Source organism: Calliphora vicina, chromosome 5, assembly GCF_958450345.1.
Source record: "Calliphora vicina chromosome 5, idCalVici1.1, whole genome shotgun sequence".
Classification (NCBI taxonomy): Eukaryota; Metazoa; Arthropoda; class Insecta; order Diptera; family Calliphoridae; genus Calliphora; species Calliphora vicina.
Window position 1 is genome coordinate 29225673 of NC_088784.1, and position 18109 is coordinate 29243781.

Consider the following 18109-nt stretch of genomic DNA (forward strand, 5'->3'; position numbering starts at 1 on the left):
AAATATAATTTATGAAAGTTTAACTTAACAAAATTAATCCAAGATTAGCTAAATTTGTGTAAATTAAAAATATCTTAAGGGGAGATTGGCCTTAATTCGATTAAAACTTCTATAAAAAACAAAATTTATAAGGCCTATTAATAAAGTTATTTTTAATTTAAAATGTTTTTGAAATAAAAAATTATTTAAAAGTCTTCTTTGGTAATTTAATTAAACTTAAGTTTACTGAAATAAGCTTAATTTCATAAATTTAATTTTTTAATTGTAGCATTATTCATTTTTAGTTAAATAATGGAAAAATTTTAAGTTAATCTTGGTTAAAGTCAGTTTAGTTAAACTTTGTTTTACCAAGTTTAACTAAATTTGAGTCTTAATTTTTAAAGCTCAAACAATTGGCTATATTTTTAGATATAAACATTAGTTAATTAAGTTTAAATAAGCTTGTGTTAACCAAGGTTAGCTAAACCGGAGACAATTTAATGTATTTAAAGTAGAAATTTGTATTTAATCTATTAAAAATATTACAAAATATATAAAATTTTTAATTTAATGTGTTTTTTAACATAACTAGATACTTAACTTACTTGTTCGCTTATTTAGTTAAACTTTAGTTTACTGATTTAAACTTAATTTCAAAAATGTTATTTTTTAATCGTAGCATTATTAATTTTTAGTGATATAATGGTAAAATTTTAAGTTAATCTTAGTTAAAGCCAGTTTAGTTAAACTTCGTTTTAACAAGTTTAACTAAATTTGACACTTAATTTTTAAAACTTAAACATTTGGCTATATTTTTAGATATAAATTTTAGTTAATTAAGTTAAAATAAGCTTGTTTTAACCAATGTTAGCTAAATCTGAGTTAATTGAAAATTTCTAAAGTAGAGTTTTTATTTAATCTATTAAAAATATTATAAAATAAATAAAATTTTGTAATGCCTATTACAGTACGGGCTCGATTTGCGCAACCGAAAGGAAATCGAGGTTGTTGCGATATTCGAAATGTTGCAATAAGCAACCACTATATACGCTATTATTTTTTATTCTTTTTTTAACAAAAACATGCAATTTAATTAACAAAAAGTAATTAATTCATTTATTAAACAAAACAAAGTAAAAATAAATGGTGTAAATAAATATAATATGTTCTCGAATAAATAAAAAAATATTTTAATAAAAAATAACTGTGAATAAACAGCCAAAATTCTTTATGAGAGCAGTGTCGTCGTGAAAGTATTTTTCAGGTGCCTATGATTTGGCTAATAGTTTTCAGTTACGCTTCTGATTAAAAAAACAACCAGAATAAATAGAGAAGAGAATAGAATAACTTCTGAATTATATTACATATGAAAAAAAATAAAGTTGCACTTATCGCGTCTGTTATTTGAAAAAAGTTGCAGTTATAAAAACTCTAATGTTAAAAAATAGGCTGTTGCGCTAATCGGTCAGTTGCAATAATAGGTAGTTGCACAAATCGAGCCCGTACTGTAATTAAAAGTATTTTTAATATAACTAGATAATAATTAGTTACTTAACCTTCTTTTTCGCTTATTTAGTTAAACTTTAGTTTACTGATTTAAACTTAATATCCAAAAAAGTTATTTGCTAATTTTAGCATTTTCATGCTTATTAATATCATGGTAAAATTTTAGGCTAATCTTAGTTAAAGCTAGTTTAGCTAAACTGCATTTTTCCAAGTTTAACTAAATTTGATAGTTAATTTTTAATGCTATAAAATGTTGCTATATTTTTAGATATAAACTTTAGTTAATTAAGTTTCAATAAGCTTGTTTTAACCAATGTTAGCTAAATCTGAGTGAATTGAATATAACTAAAGTGGAGATTTCAATTTAAAATATTAAAAATTTAATAAATTTTTGTAATTCGTATTAATTAAAAGTATTTTTAATATAACTAGATGATAATTAGTTACTTAACCTTCTTTTTCGTTTATTTAGTTAAACTTTAGTTTACTGATTTAAACTTTATTTCCAAAAAATATACTTGATAATTGTTATCTTTTAATGCTTATTAATATAATGATAAAATTTTGGGCTAATCTTAGTTAAAGCTAGTTTAGCTAAACTGCATTTTTCCAAGTTTAACTAAATTTGATAGTTAATTTTTAAAGCTAAATTTGTTTGCAATATTTCTAGATATAAGCCTAAGTTAATTAAGTTTAACTATACTAGTTTTAATGAAGATTAGCTACATTTGACTAAATTTATATAACTAAAATACAGATTTGTATAGATTTTATTGAAAATATTGTAAATTAAAAAATATGGTTCCATAAAAACAATTTGAAACAACATCTGTTAAAATTTTTAGCCTTTTCCAATAAATTTTATAATTTAAATAAACAAAATCCTTTGAAATCTATTTTAAGTTTTTCTTAAAAGTAACTTATAAACAGTGCAAATTGTTTTTAAGAATCTCTTTTTTTTCTTCATTTATTATCATCATCCTTCTTCTGCTTTAGTTTAATTGAAATACTACTGAAAGGAAAGGAGTTTGTCTTCCGTTGCTGTTCACTTTAAATTGAATTGAGACAAAAGATTGAAAGCAGCAAAAAAGTAAAGAAAAATTATACAATTCCTTTGTATAAAATTTCAAATGGAAATTCAAACTTAAGCTGACTAAAAAAAATTTTAGCCACCATTAAAATACGGCCACTATTAAGTTGAAATATTAGATGCCATTTAACTAAACCAGTAGTAAGAGTAGAGTAGTTTCATGAACTACATAACCCAACACACACCCTTGCCGCATTTCCCACACCACACCATACCACCATCAGCATCTAAACTCGCCAAACATTCTTCAAAGTCTGGGCAACGCAACTTGTAATGGGAAAATAGGAAAAATACGTTAAAACTTTTCCCCAACATAATCTCAGGAAAAGAAATTTTGTAGCTTATGAACAGGAAGTAAACCATGGTTAACGATATCGTAGCTACAAAAACACAACAAACAAACTAGTGAGTGAAAAAAACATTTTGCTTTTAAACTTTGAACTATGCTGTGTTTGAGGTACATACTCCAACAAAAAAAATATAGAAAGATACAGAAAAAACCAACAACCTCATAGATAAAACAGGTCAGGATATATGAACAAACATTTTTAGTTTGTGTAGTTTTTTTTTTATTATTTCTGTGTGTAAAAGGAGGAAAATGTCTAAAGGAATGAATAAATGAATGAATGGTTCGTTTGTAGGGAGCAGTTTAGTTTTATTTTTTTTTATAGAAATCACCAGCAAAAGCGTTTAAATAGCACCTGTGTAAGTTGGCAGGGAGGGAGAGGTTATAAATCTAAATATGGCCAAAAAGTGTATAAAAAGTTTATTTTAAATTAGCTGCTTTACTTCAGCTGCTTAAAAAGAAATGGTATTTTTGATGGAGTGAAATTACTTTTAAGAGTTTTGCTATTTTTTTTATTTTGCTGTCTTTAGAAAGGGACAAAAGTCATTATAACAAATGACTAAAGATGATTTAAAGTTGTTAAGAAGTATTATAAGTAAAATTACTTTTATTATTTTAAATAAAATTTAGTTAAACTTGGTTTTTTGATTCAAAGTTTAGTTAAACTTATGGTAAACAGCTATAAAATTACTAAAGTTGATTTAAAGTTTTTAAGAAGTATTATAAGTAAAATTATTTTTATTTTTTTAAATAAAATTTAGTTAAACTTGGTTTTTTGATTCAAGGTTTAGTTAAACTTTTGGTAAAAAGCTATAAAATGTAAAAATTTAAAGGATATGGATGTTAAAAGAAAAAATGCTTTTGTTTTAAGAAATAAAATATAGTTAAACTAGGTTTACTTAAACTAAGTTTAATTAAACTTGTATAGAAAAGCTAAAATATTTAAAAAAAATTACATAAAATGTGTCCAAAAATACAATACTTTCATTGTTCAAAGTAATTTAAGGCTTTATATGCTAGGTTTAAGGAAACTGGGTTTAGTTAAACGGGGTTTAAACTACAAAAATATTTTTAAACGCCTTAGAAGTAGTTAAAGATGAAAATGTTACAAGTATTTTATATAAATATGATTAAATTTGGTTAAACTCTGTTTAATTAAAATGAGATTAGTTAAACTTCGATTTTCAATAAAATTAATATGGAAAATCCTCAAGAAAATATTGATTTAAATCAGAAAATGATTTAATAATATAAATTTTAACTAATCTCCTTTCAGTTAAACAGAGTTTTTATTGTTAAACTCAAAACAATCAAGTTTAGTTAATCTTGGTTAAAGTAAATTTAAATCGCCAAATTCCAGAGCAGTACGATTTTCTTTGAAATAATTACAAACAAATTAATAAAACTATTTGCTTTAAATCATTTATTTACAATCCCTTTTCTCCTTCAACATAATTGCCAAATTTTACACAATTTATAAAGACTTAATTAAAATTAATTAAACAATTTAATCATTTGAAAAAATTTCAACAAATACTTAAAAAAATAATAACAAGTATTATTTTTTACCCTACGATTTGTTATTATTTTGTTAAATTATCGCAATTAAATTGTGAATTAAAATCTTTTTATAACGTTTTTTTAACACCAACATTATTTACTACTTACTTATGGCTCATAAAACAGCAAAAAACCAACCACAATAGAATTTGTTTAAATAAATTAAACAAAATTTAACATTAATGACTTTAAATTTAAGTTTAACTGCACAATTGAACTGGGTGTTGAATGTTTGACGTCAACGTTATGCCAATTGTTAGTTGGAGTTTGTTTAACCGAAAGAAATCAAAGAAAATTATTATTAAAATAATGCTTTGGCTAAAGAGTTGTGTGAATTATTTAATAAAGTGACAATGGGGAAAAGAGCCAATACTAAATTGTTTACAATGGAGATAGTTATGTTAATTTATTAAGAAATAGGGAGAGGCAGTGCTGTAATCAGTTGCAAGACAGTTTTACCAAATCAGTTTATATAAATGTTTGTAGTTATATTTTATTAATAGTTTTACATAAAATATAAATTTTAGATTTAAACTCTCATAAATATAGTTTAGCTAAACTTCGTTTAAAGCTTGGTTAGTTAAAGTTTTGTAAACTTTTTAGCTTATTAATTCAATTTAAATAAAAATGTTATAGTTGCGTGCTCTAAACTTAAGTTAATCAAGTTTAACTAAACCAGCTTTAATCAAGATTAGCTTAATTTAAGCTATCCAAAATAATAAAAACATTGATGTGAACTATTTTATATATAGTTTAGCTAAACCATATATAACTCAATCTAGTTTAAGTTAGTTTATTTAAACTGACATAAAAACTTGTTTTTATTTGTTAAATTTGTATAAAGATGCTTTAACTAAACTTGGTTTAAAGCTTGGGCAATAAACTTTAATTGAATTTGTTTTAGTTATTTAAAATAAATAAATTTTAAATATTTTTAAACGCTAAACTTAAATTAATCAAGCTTAACTAAACTTGATTTAATCATGGTTAGATAAATTTTAATAACTTAAAATAATTAAAATAGAGATAAGAGTTGATATTAATACAGAATATTGGAATACAAACAATATTAGCCACAGGTGGTTTAGTTAAACTTCGTTTTAAGCTTTAGTTAAAATATTTAGAGACATTTTCTAACTTATTTGTTGAAACTAAATATATTTTTAATATGATTATGCTTTAAACTTGCGATAACCAAGTTAAACTAAACTTGGAATAACCAAGGTTAACGATTTTTTTTTAATTTTAAATTATTAAATTATTGTTGAGAATTGAAAAAATAATACAAAAACAATATTACATAAACTTTTAAAAAGGTGGTTTAGCTAAACTTGGTTATGAAGCTTAGTTTTTAAGTTTTTATAACACATTTTTACTTATTTATTTAAACTAAATACGTTTTTAATATTTTTATGCTGTAAACTTTTGTTAATCAAGTTTAACTAAACTTGGATTTATCATGGTTAGCTAAACTTAAGTAGCTAAAATTGATTAGAACAAAGGTTCAAGTTGATAAAATTAAAAAATATTGTAAAATTTGTATGCTCTAAACTTTTGTTAAATTTTTATAAAGGAAATTTTGCTAATGTTGAAAAATAAACTTTAAATAAATTTGTTTTAGTTATTAAACTGAATAAACTTATATTTTTAAACGATAAACTTAAGTTAATCAAGCTTAACTATACTTGGTTTAACCATGGTTACCTAAATTTTAATAACTTAAAATAATTAAAATATAGATTAGAGTTGATACCATTACAGAAAATTGGAACTAGTGGTTTAGCTAAACTTCGTTTTAATCTTCAGTTAAAATATCAAGAGACATTTTTTAACTTATTTATTGATATTAAATATATTTTTAATATGTTTGTGCTTTAAACTTGAGTTAATCAAGTTTAACTAAACTTGGAATAACCAAGGTTAACTATTTGTTTTTAATTTTAAATTATAAAATAGGGTAGGGAATTGAAAAAATAATATAAAAACAATATTACATAAACTTTTAAAAAGCTGGTTTAGCTAAACTTGGTTATGGAGCTTAGCTTATAAATTTTAATTATATATTTTAACTTATTTATTTAAACTAAATACGTTTTTAATATTTTTATGCTTTAAACTTTTGTTAATCAAGTTTAACTAAACTTGGATTTATCATGGTTAGCTAAACTTAAGTAGCTAAATTTGATTAAAACAAAGGTTCAAGTTGATAAAATTACAAAATATTGTAAAATTTCTATGCTCTAAACTTTTGTTATAACAATATTATTTAAACTGATATAAAATAAATTTTTTTGTTAAATTTTTATAAAGGAACTTTAGCTAAAGTTGGAAAATAAACTTAAAATAAATTTGTTTTAGTTATTAAACTAAATAAACTTGTAATATTTTGAAACGCTAAACTTAAGTTAATCACGCTTAATTAAACTTGGTTTAACCATGGTTAGCGAAATTTAAATAACTTAAAATAATTAAAATAGAGATAAGAGTTGATACCATTACAGAAAATTGGAAGTAGTTAAAGGTGGTTTAGCTAAACTTCGTTTTAATCTTCAGTTAAAATATCAAGAGACATTTTTTAACTTATTTATTGATATTAAATATATTTTTAATATGTTTGTGCTTTAAACTTGAGTTAATAAAGTTTAACTAAACTTGGAATAACCAAGGTTAGCTATTTGTTTTTAATTTTAAATTATAAAATAGGGTAGGGAATTGAAAAAATAATATAAAAACAATATTACATAAACTTTTAAAAAGCTGGTTTAGCTAAACTTGGTTATGGAGCTTAGCTTATAAATTTTAATTATATATTTTAACTTATTTATTTAAACTAAATACGTTTTTAATATTTTTATGCTTTAAACTTCTGTTAATCAAGTTTAACTAAACTTGGATTTATCATGGTTAGCTAAACTTAAGTAGCTAAATTTGATTAAAACAAAGCTTCAAGTTGATAAAATTACAAAATATTGTAAAATTTGTATGCTCTAAACTTTTGTTACAACAATATTATTTAAACTGATATAAAATAATTTTTTATTTGTTAAATTTTTATAAAGGAACTTTAGCCTTTAACCTTGGAAAATAAACTTTAAATAAATTTGTTTTAGTTATTTAAACTAAATAATCTTATAATATTTTTAAACGATAAACTTAAGTTAATCAAGCTTATCTATACTTGGTTTAACAATGGTTACATAAATTTTATTAACTTAAAATAATTAAAATAGAGATTAGAGTTGATACCATTACAGAAAATTGGAATAGAAACCATTATAGTTAAAGGTGGTTTAGCTAAACTTCGTTTTAATCTTTAGTTAAAATATCAAGAGACATTTTTTAACTTATTTATTGATATTAAATATATTTTTAATATGTTTGTGCTTTAAACTTGAGTTAATCAAGTTTAACTAAACTTGGAATAACCAAGGTTAACTATTTTCTTTTAATTTTAAATTATTAAATAGGGTAGGGAATTGAAAATATAATATAAAAACAATATTACATAAACTTTTAAAAAGCTGGTTTAGCTAAACTTGGTTATGGAGCTTAGCTTTTAAGTTTTTATAACATATTTTAACTTATTTATTTAAACTAAATAAGTTTTTAATATTTTTATGCTTTAAACTTTTGTTAATCAAGTTTAACTAAACTTGGATTTATCAAGGTTAGCTAAACTTAAGTAGCTAAAATAGATTGGAATAAAATTTTAAGTTGATAAAATTACAAAATATTATCAAATTATTTTCAAAAGATGATAAAAAGAGAATTTAAAAGAGATAGTTCCCCAAAGTTTTCTATGTAAAATTTAGCTTGGATTATTTAGGGTTTAGTTAAGCAGTATGCTATTTTAAACTATTTTCAAATAAATATTTTGCAAACAACCAGTCAAACTTAGTATTTCTTACGAATTATTTATATTTTTTTGACTACAATATTTACCCTTTTCATATATTTGACTACTTTAGCCCAATTCTAAATCCTTGTATTCTAACCCCATTTCCTTTATTAAAATATTACTGATTATTTCGAAAAGAATTCTAAAAAGATAGTATGTATTTCCAGTTAAAATTTACTTTCTTTGAGTTGGGTAAACTCAACACCATTGTAAAGTAAATATAACTGTTTTTTTTGCCTTTAAAATGTAAATCATCTATTTATTACTTTCTTTTCTAAGGCTTTTCCCTCAGCATGGTTTAAAAATGAAAAAGATATTGTAACAAAAAGTGAAAAAAATGGTTACAGTTAATATTAAATGTAGTTAAGTATTTATAGAAAAACTATAAAAAGGAGAGATTTTGATATAAAGGTATAGAAAAGTATTACTTTCAGTTACAAAATAAAAATATAGTTGGTTGCTTAAGCTGCTTTTTCCATAAATTTCAATTCATTCTAAGGATAAAATAAGGATATTTTTATGTAGAGAAAAATTAAATCCAGTATATGTTAAGCCATAACCGTGTAGTAAATAACTATGCAAATTTAATAGATCTTAAAATGTATCTATAGAAGTTTTTAAGTTTAAAATTAATTTTCCAATTATATTCAGTTGAAACATTTGCCCTGTACATTTGTTTATGTCACATAATAAATAATGAAACCTAAATATCTGATTTAAAATAAACAAATTGTATTTTCTATTTACTTACAGAATTTCATCACTAAATTTTAAAAAAGCGGCATTTTTTCATAAAATACCTAAGGTAAGTTTTTGTTTCCAAAAAATAATATAAAAACTACTTAAATAAAATGAAATCATCACTTCTAAGTATTCTTTGACACGAACTAAAGAACTTGACGTCATTATTGTAAACAATTTTAAATAAATTCTCAGAAATTAAACCAATATTTAAAAAGGATTTTTCTCCAAATAATTTTAAAACATGTTCAGAAGCTTTAATAAATTGAAACAATCTTTTGTTTATTAACCAAATTGTTTATACAAAAATCCCCCCAAAACTGCATCTTTCAATTTCATCATGATTATAATTTACAAAGCAAAATATTTCTAAAATATACCGGTTTTTTTTATAAACAAGTTCATAAAATTCAATTTTAATCATTTTATTTTACTCACATCTTGTGTGTTTTTGAAATCTATACAAAAATAAACGTTTAAAAACGTTAAAAACATTTGAATTGTTAATTAAGTTTTAGAGAGATTGTTTCCTTTTTTCCTCTTTGTTCTTTATTGATTTATTAGAGAGGAACATATAAATTTTATTCTCGTACACGTTTCAAATGGTAATTAAAACACATTGTCATCTACCCACATTTGACTGACTGACTGATTGCATAAAGATGCTTTAAATGGAACAGGTAAGGCCAACCTTCACTCTATACTGTGCCCTAGTGTAATGATCGACAAATTCTTAACTATAATTTAACGATAACCGAACTTTTCCATCCAGTGGATCAATTGTTGGACATGAATTATGGCCACAAGTCTAATATTCTCTCCAAAAATACAGCGAACGCCACTGACTGTAACATTACGATCATTCTGATCGACGACAGAAAACGGGTCGATCACTTCTGGTGTTTAGTAAAGCATAATTCATAAATGAAACAAAATAGTTAAATGATTTTTCATGCTCTTAATCGCTGAATCTAATTTGTCGTAGGAGTTTCGGCGGTACAACTGATCAAGAAGCTTCAATTCTTGAGTAAATTTTATCACTAGTTGTTCAAAGTTTGGCGCAATGTAGACTCATAGATTATAATTATTTGTAAACGGCTTCATCATGAGTGGCAAGGGTATTAATATTTTCTATTCATTTGCGACTCAACAAAGTATATATATTCTAGATCGTTTTAGATAGCGGAGTCGATATAGCCTCTATTATAGAGTTCTATTCTAGAGTCCTATTCTAGAGTTCTATTCCAGAGTTCTATTCTAGAGTTCTGTTCTAGAGTTCTATTCTAGAGATATATTCTAGAGTTCTGTTCTAGAGTTCTATTATAGAGTTCTATTCTAGAGTTCTATTCTAGAGTTCTATTGTAGAGTTCTATTCTAGAGTTTTATACTAGAGTTTTATTGTAGAGTTCTATTCTAGAGTTCTATTCTAGAGTTCTGTTCTAGAGTTCTATTCTAGAGTTCTAGTCTAGAGTTCTATTATAGAGTTCTATTCTAGAGTTCTATTCTAGAGTTTTATACTAGAGTTTTATTGCAGAGTTCTATTCTAGAGTTCTATTCTAGAGTTCTGTTCCAGAGTTCTATTCTAGAGTTCTATTCTAGAGTTCTATTCTAGAGTTCTATTCTAGAGTTCTATTCTAGAGTTCTAGTCTAGAGTTCTATTCTAGAGTTCTAGTCTAGAGTTCTATTATAGAGTTTTATACTAGAGTTTTATTGTAGAGTTCTATTCTAGAGTTCTATTCTAGAGTTCTATTCTAGAGTTTTATACTAGAGTTTTATTGTAGAGTTCTATTCTAGAGTTCTATTCTAGAGTTCTATTATAGAGTTCTATTCTAGAGTTCTATTCTAGAATTTTATACTAGAGTTTTATTGTAGAGTTCTATTCTAGAGTTCTATTCTAGAGTTCTGTTCTAGAGTTCTATTCTAGAGTTCTATTCTAGAGTTCTATTCTAGAGTTCTATTCTAGAGTTCTATTCTAGAGTTCTATTCTAGAGTTCTATTCTAGAGTTCTATTCTAGAGTTCTAGTCTAGAGTTCTATGCTAGAGTTCTAGTTTAGAGTTCTATTCTAGAGTTTTATACTAGAGTTTTATTGTAGAGTTCTATTCTAGAGTTCTATTCTAGAGTTCTAGTTTAGAGTTCTATTCTAGAGTTCTGTTCTAGAGTTCTATTGTAGAGTTCTACTCTAGAGTTCTATTCTAGAGTTCTATTCTAGAGTTTTATACTAGAGTTTTATTGTAGACTTCTATTCTAGCGTTCTATTCTAGAGTTCTATTCTAGAGTTCTATTCTAGAGTTCTATTCTAGAGTTCTTTTCTAGAGTTTTATACTAGTGTTTTATTGTAGAGTTCTATTCTAGAGTTCTATTCTAGAGTTCTGTTCTAGAGTTCTATTCTAGAGTTCTATTCTAGAGTTCTATTCTAGAGTTCTATTCTAGAGTTCTATTCTAGAGTTCTAGTTTAGAGTTCTATTCTAGAGTTCTGTTCTAGAGTTCTATTGTAGAGTTCTACTCTAGAGTTCTATTCTAGAGTTCTATTCTAGAGTTTTATACTAGAGTTTTATTGTAGACTTCTATTCTAGCGTTCTATTCTAGAGTTCTATTCTAGAGTTCTATTCTAGAGTTCTATTCTAGAGTTCTTTTCTAGAGTTTTATACTAGTGTTTTATTGTAGAGTTCTATTCTAGAGTTCTATTCTAGAGTTCTGTTCTAGAGTTCTATTCTAGAGTTCTAGTCTAGAGTTCTATTATAGAGTTCTATTCTAGAGTTCTATTCTAGAGTTCTATTCTAGAGTTTTATACTAGAGTTTTATTGTAGAGTTCTATTCTAGAGTTCTATTCTAGAGTTCTGTTCTAGAGTTATATTCTAGAGTTCTATTCTAGAGTTCCATTCTAGAGTTCTATTCTAGAGTTCTATTCTAGAGTTCTATTCTAGAGTTCTATTCTAGAGTTCTATGCAAGAGTTCTATTCTAGAGTTCTATTCTAGAATTCCATTCTAGAGTTCAATTCTAGAGTTCTATTCTAGAGTTCTATTCTAGAGTTCTATTCTAGAGTTCTATTCTAGAGTTTTATACTAGAGTTTTATTGTAGAGTTCTATTCTAGAGTTCCATTCTAGAGTTCTATTATAGAGTTCTATTCTAGAGTTCTATTCTAGAGTTCTATTCTAGAGTTTTATACTAGAGTTTTATTGTAGAGTTCTATTCTAGAGTTCTATTCTAGAGTTCTGTTCTAGAGTTATATTCTAGAGTTCTATTCTAGAGTTATATTCTAGAGTTCCATTCTAGAGTTCTATTCTAGAGTTCTATTCTAGAGTTCTATTCTAGAGTTCTATTCTAGAGTTCTATGCAAGAGTTCTATTCTAGAGTTATATTCTAGAGTTCCATTCTAGAGTTCTATTCTAGAGTTCTATTCTAGAGTTCTATTCTAGAGTTCTATTCTAGAGTTCTATTCTAGAGTTCTATTCTAGAGTTCCATTCTAGAGTTCTATTCTAGAGTTCTATTCTAGAGTTCTATTCTAGAGTTCTATTCTAGAGTTCTAATCTAGAGTTCTATTCTAGAGTTCTATTCTAGAGTTATATTCTAGAGTTCCATTCTAGAGTTCTATTCTAGAGTTCTATTCTAGAGTTCTATTCTAGAGTTCTATTCTAGAGTTCTGTTCTAGAGTTCTATTCTAGAGTTCTATTCTAGAGTTCTATTCTAGAGTTCTATTCTAGAGTTCTATTCTAGAGTTCTATTCTAGAGTTCTATTCTAGAGTTCTGTTCTAGAGTTCTATTCTAGAGTTCTATTCTGGAGTTCTATTCTAGAGTTCTATTCTAGAGTTCTATTCTAGAGTTCTATTCTAGAGTTCTATTCCAGAGTTATATTCTAGAGTTCTATTCTAGATTTCTATTCTACGGTTCTATTCTAGTTCTGTTCTAGAACTTCTCGTTTAATTTAAAGTCTTTTTATTTTAACATAATAACTAATTAATTTTCTTGAGCTTAAACTTAGTTTAACTAATCATATACTCATAATCACTTATACAAATTAGCATTTTATATTTTACCTGCAGTCTTGATAACAATTTATGATAATGTTGATTTAAAGTAATTTTATTTAATATGCCAACTCATAAAAAACAACCGACCACATGGTCATAATATAAAACTGAAATAAAAGAATAACTGACCAGGATACGCATGCGTATTCTCATGAAATTAAAAAGTTTTTTTTTTTTTTTTTTTTTTGCTGCACATTTTAGATTATTTTCTTATTTTAAAATGTGGCTAATTTTGATAATCATGTGGAGGTCTTTGAAATTCTAGTTGTTATGGCTGTTTTTGTTTGCATATTAAAAAAAAATACTCATGAAATTTATATGCATTTTATAGTTATATATACAAGTATTATTCTAAGTGCTGTGTATGTTTACTTGGCCAAGATGTTACTAAACAAATGTAGAAAAAAACATCTATCGTTTACACTTGATTGAAATTTGTACGTGACCAGAAAAAATGTTTATAGATTTTTGTTCATTTCTTTTTATTCGCTTGAGTTTTTTTTTTTTTTTTTTTAGTAATTTTTACTATAGAAATTATGCAAAGTTCAGCCATTATGTAGTGAAGCAAAGTCTATTTTTAAGCTTCAATTCTGTTGAGGCATTTCGAATTTTTGTTCGTTTTAGAAAATATTTTAAGTGAATAATGTTTTGAGTAAATAAGAAATTAAATAATGTGTGGTTGTTGTTGAATGCTTAGTTAGTTTAACAACAGTTTAACTATAGTTTGGTAAGAGCTCAACTAATTGTGTAATGTTAGTTTTCAAATAGAATTGGGGCTGTGACCAATAATTTAGATGAATCATAATTATGTAAATATTGTTGGATGGCAGTTAAAGTAAGTTAAACTTTGTTGTGTCTTAACTAGATTAAACTAGTCAGTTAAATAAGTTACTCATATTTATAAGATTTTCGTTCTACTTGAAATGTTGAAACTGTTCAATGTAACAATGAGTGTTTTAAATAATAAAAATCTTACATTTTGTACTAAACCATACCTAAGTTTAACTCTGTAACTTTTTCTTTAAAGTAAATTTTTTATTTATTCCCTCACAGAGATCACTGAACTTTATCTTTACTAATACAACAACCGTGTTAAATACAAAAAAGAAAATGTTATTCAATTCTAGTTAAACATTTGTTAAATCTCGCAAGTAAATCTTTGCAAATGTGTACAACACATTTACCGGGTGTAAAGCAGGTACTCACCCGTATTCATAGTTAATCACACTTTCTACTTTACTGCTCTGCTCTGCTCTACTATAGAAATGAGCTGAATGTATAAATATAAATAACATTTTTGCTTTAGTTTCATTCTTTTCTAATATTTCAACAAAGTAAATATTACTCTGGTTGTTTTTTTTTGTTCAAGCTAAATTTACATAGACAGACTGCTACATACATGTAAAGTATAGTTTTTAGCCAGTAAAAGTAGTGTAACATAATGAATATTCTATATAAAAGCTTAGAAAAGCATTAAATGTGACACTTTTTATATATAAAGTTCCCCCCACTTGGTGTTTGTGGGTTTTAAAAGAAATGCTTAGATAAAGAAAGGAATTTTATGAATTTATGTTTATATTGTAGTAATAACGTTCACATGTATAATACTTACAGTACGCGATAAAAGTAAGTTTACAATATGTTTGAATTTCGGTTCATAAGTCCAGCTTGATTAAAAGTTATTTTTTAATAAATAGCTTTATTTTTAAAAATTTTATACTTTTTTGGTATCTACTTTTAGCTCTCACTATTTAAAACTGGCACTATAAAATTCTATATTTGCTAAGTTACTTTGTTTTTTAAAGCATACACAAAATATTGTTTATTCCATTTTTAGAATAATGTTCAGTTTTCAGATTAAGAGAGGATAGGAAATTCTCTAACAATTATTTCTCTAGAGAGGAGAGAACCGACTCAGAACTGGTACGGTAATTGATTCCTAGGGGTTTCCTAGCGGTTAAATTGTGTACAAATTTTAAGAACCAGCTTATTGTCAGATCAGTTTGATTTCGATTAAGGCTTAACGGGAGATACAATTAAGAATTTTGCGCTTGATAGATCAGTTCATGAATAACACAGGTCAACAAATAAATAAAAAACAAGTAAGAGCCTGTGACGAATCTTATATACCGTACACAAAATTGTACTTTAAAATAAAAATTCTGAATATTTTTTGGTAAATAAAATAATTTTTTTTAAAAAATTTTTTCAAAATTTAAATAAAAATTTTAAAAAAATTTAAAAAAAAAAATCAAATTTTTTTTTTTAAATTTATCAGTGAAAACTGTTTTTTAGGTAAAAAAAATTCGGGTTAAAAAATACTTTCCCGATTTTGACCCATTGTAGGTCCGACTTACTATGGCGTTATATACGTCGTTGCAAAGGCCTTTGAAATATCTATCATTAGATATACATATTGTCTATATTAAACAAATTTAATTATTTTTTGTTTTTAAATTATTCCAAAAAAAATTTTTTAATTTTTCAAAATTTAATTTTTAATTTTTTTTTTCAAATTTTTTTTTAATTTTTTTAGTTTTTTTAAATTTATCAGTGATAAAAAAATGTTTGGTAAAAAAAAATTCGGGTTGAAAAATATGTTTCCCGATTTTGATCCAACTTACTATGGCGTTATATAGGAAATATATATCATTAGATATCCATATTGTCTATATTAATGACTTAGTAATCCATATAGATAAATAATATATAGTTTCAAAATCGAGGTTGTCCTCGTTTTTTTCCTTATATCTCAGCAATTTGAGAGCCTATTTTCTCGATTTTAAATAGCAACCGAACCGGATCTATAGCGGATATATTGATGCATTAAAAAGCAAAATACTAAAATAATTCCACTTTCGATCGGAATACAATTCTGTGACAGCCCTGAATATTCACGAGTTTTTGAAATAATTTGTTATTGGCCTATTTGGGATAAATCTTTTTTATTGTATGAATCTTCTGCATTTGTTTTGGAGCTTTAAGCATAATTCCCGGGAATTCCCGGGATTTCGGGATTGAACATTTTGCGGAATTGTCGTGAAAAACCAGATTTGTTTGACACAGAGATGGTGGAAGCTTTTCGAATGAAAAGGACATCGATTTTGTGTGTTAACGACTTCACTTTCATTATACTCAAGGAACGAAAGTCTCATTATATCGCGGTCGCCAAAAAGAACTTCTTGGTCCATTTTTTAGCTCAGAAAAGACTTTTGTAATGACATTGGTGGCCTTTTTGGACTCTCAAGCTACAAAGCTGATGAAATGAGATCGTAATGGACAAATAAGAGTTTTTAATGAGAGACAAAGATTTCATATATTCAATGAATGATTTAGATGCAGCTGCTTAGTAAATCAGAAGGCTGAAAATTACAAGGAATTAGTTATAGACATTTTAATTAGCTTTAAAAATCTTGGATGTAACTTAAATTTGTAACGCCACCTTTTTAAATGTAGAAAAAAAAAAATTTGAAAATCAATTTTTTTTTTTTTTTTATTTTAAATAAAATTTTTATACAATTTTGAAGAAATATTGAAAATATTTTAATGTTTTAAAAAACCTTAGAATGTGGACTTTAAAATGTCATTTAAACCAATTACATCCTTTGAGAGAATACAAAGATATAAGCAAATTAGTTTCCTAACCTGTAAATTAATAATACTCATACGTACCGTGAGCTAAAACAATTCTTTTCTGCTTTATAAAGAAAAAACTTTTTGGCTGCTAAAGTGGCTAAAAAGATTTGTTAAGAGTAAATGTAGTTGATAATATTAGCAATTAATTATACATAATCACTTGCTTTTTTGGCATATATTTCTCAGATTATTATTACTTTAATCATAAAGTCTTAACAACAAAGAAAGTGAATGTTTTAAAGTAGAATTTTTAACCACTAGTTTTGTCCTTTTAACAAATTTATAATTCACTTATTCAATTTATAAAAGTTTCATAACTAATTTCATAAATTGAAGGTGAAGTTGATGAACAAAATAAATTTTGAAAATTATTTTTTTAATTTATTAAATATAATTTTTATTAAATTATGAAGAAATATTGGATATATTTTGGTGTGCTAAGTGACCTTTAAATATTATCATTGAACTGCCATTTAAATCAATAAAATCCTTTATTACAATACAGAGATATAAGCAAATTAGTTTCCTAACCTCTAAATTAATAATAATCATACATAACATGGGCTAAAACAATTCTTTTCTGCTTTATAAGAAATAACTTTTTAGTTGATATAGCAGGTAAAAAACATTGTAAAGAGAAGATTATTATTACTTTAATCATAAAGTTTTAACAACAAGGAAAGTGTATGTATTAAAATAGGTATAATTTAAAATTTTACTAAAATGAAGCAGAATTGTTAGCCATTTATTTTAACCTTTTAACAAATTAGTTCAAGTTTTACAAGTTTTAGAACTAATTTCTTAAATTGAACGTAAAGTTTATGAAGAAAATAAATTTTGAAAATTATTTATGTTTTTAAATAAATTTTTTTATTAAATTATGAGGAAATATTGCAAATATATTCATTTATTAAAAAACCGTATAATGTTATCTTTACAATGCCATTTAAAACTATAAAATCCTTTAAGAGAATACAGAGATATCAGCAAATTAGTTTCCTAACCTCTAAATTAATAATACTCATACGTACCGTGTGCTATAAAATCCTTTTCTGCTTTATAAAGAATAACTTTTTAGCTGTTATAGTTGGCAAAAAGCTTTTTTAAGAGAAAATGTAGTTGATAATTTTAGCTATTAGTATTACTAACTCATTTGCGGCTTTGGATACCTTTTTCTAAATTACTCATAATGAAACAGATGTGTAAAAACGTAGAAAATATTTAAAGCAAAGTGGATCTAATTTAAAATTTTAGCAAAATTTCGATTAATTTTTATAATTTATTGAGTGTTTTTAAACAATTTGTTCTGGTTAGGCAAGTT

The 18109-nt window shown here is 24.9% G+C and overlaps 1 protein-coding gene across 7 annotated transcripts in view; it reads left to right on the forward strand.

Moving 5' to 3' along the window:
- The window catches only part of Prosap (prosap), a 322296-nt gene that overhangs the window by 127205 nt on the left and 176982 nt on the right, over positions 1 to 18109 (forward strand). For all 7 annotated transcript variants that reach the window (XM_065514421.1, XM_065514419.1, XM_065514416.1 and 4 more), the window contains one exon: positions 9133 to 9184. The gene's annotated coding sequence lies outside the window, so the exon portion shown is untranslated. The remainder of the gene's footprint in view (positions 1 to 9132; positions 9185 to 18109) is intronic.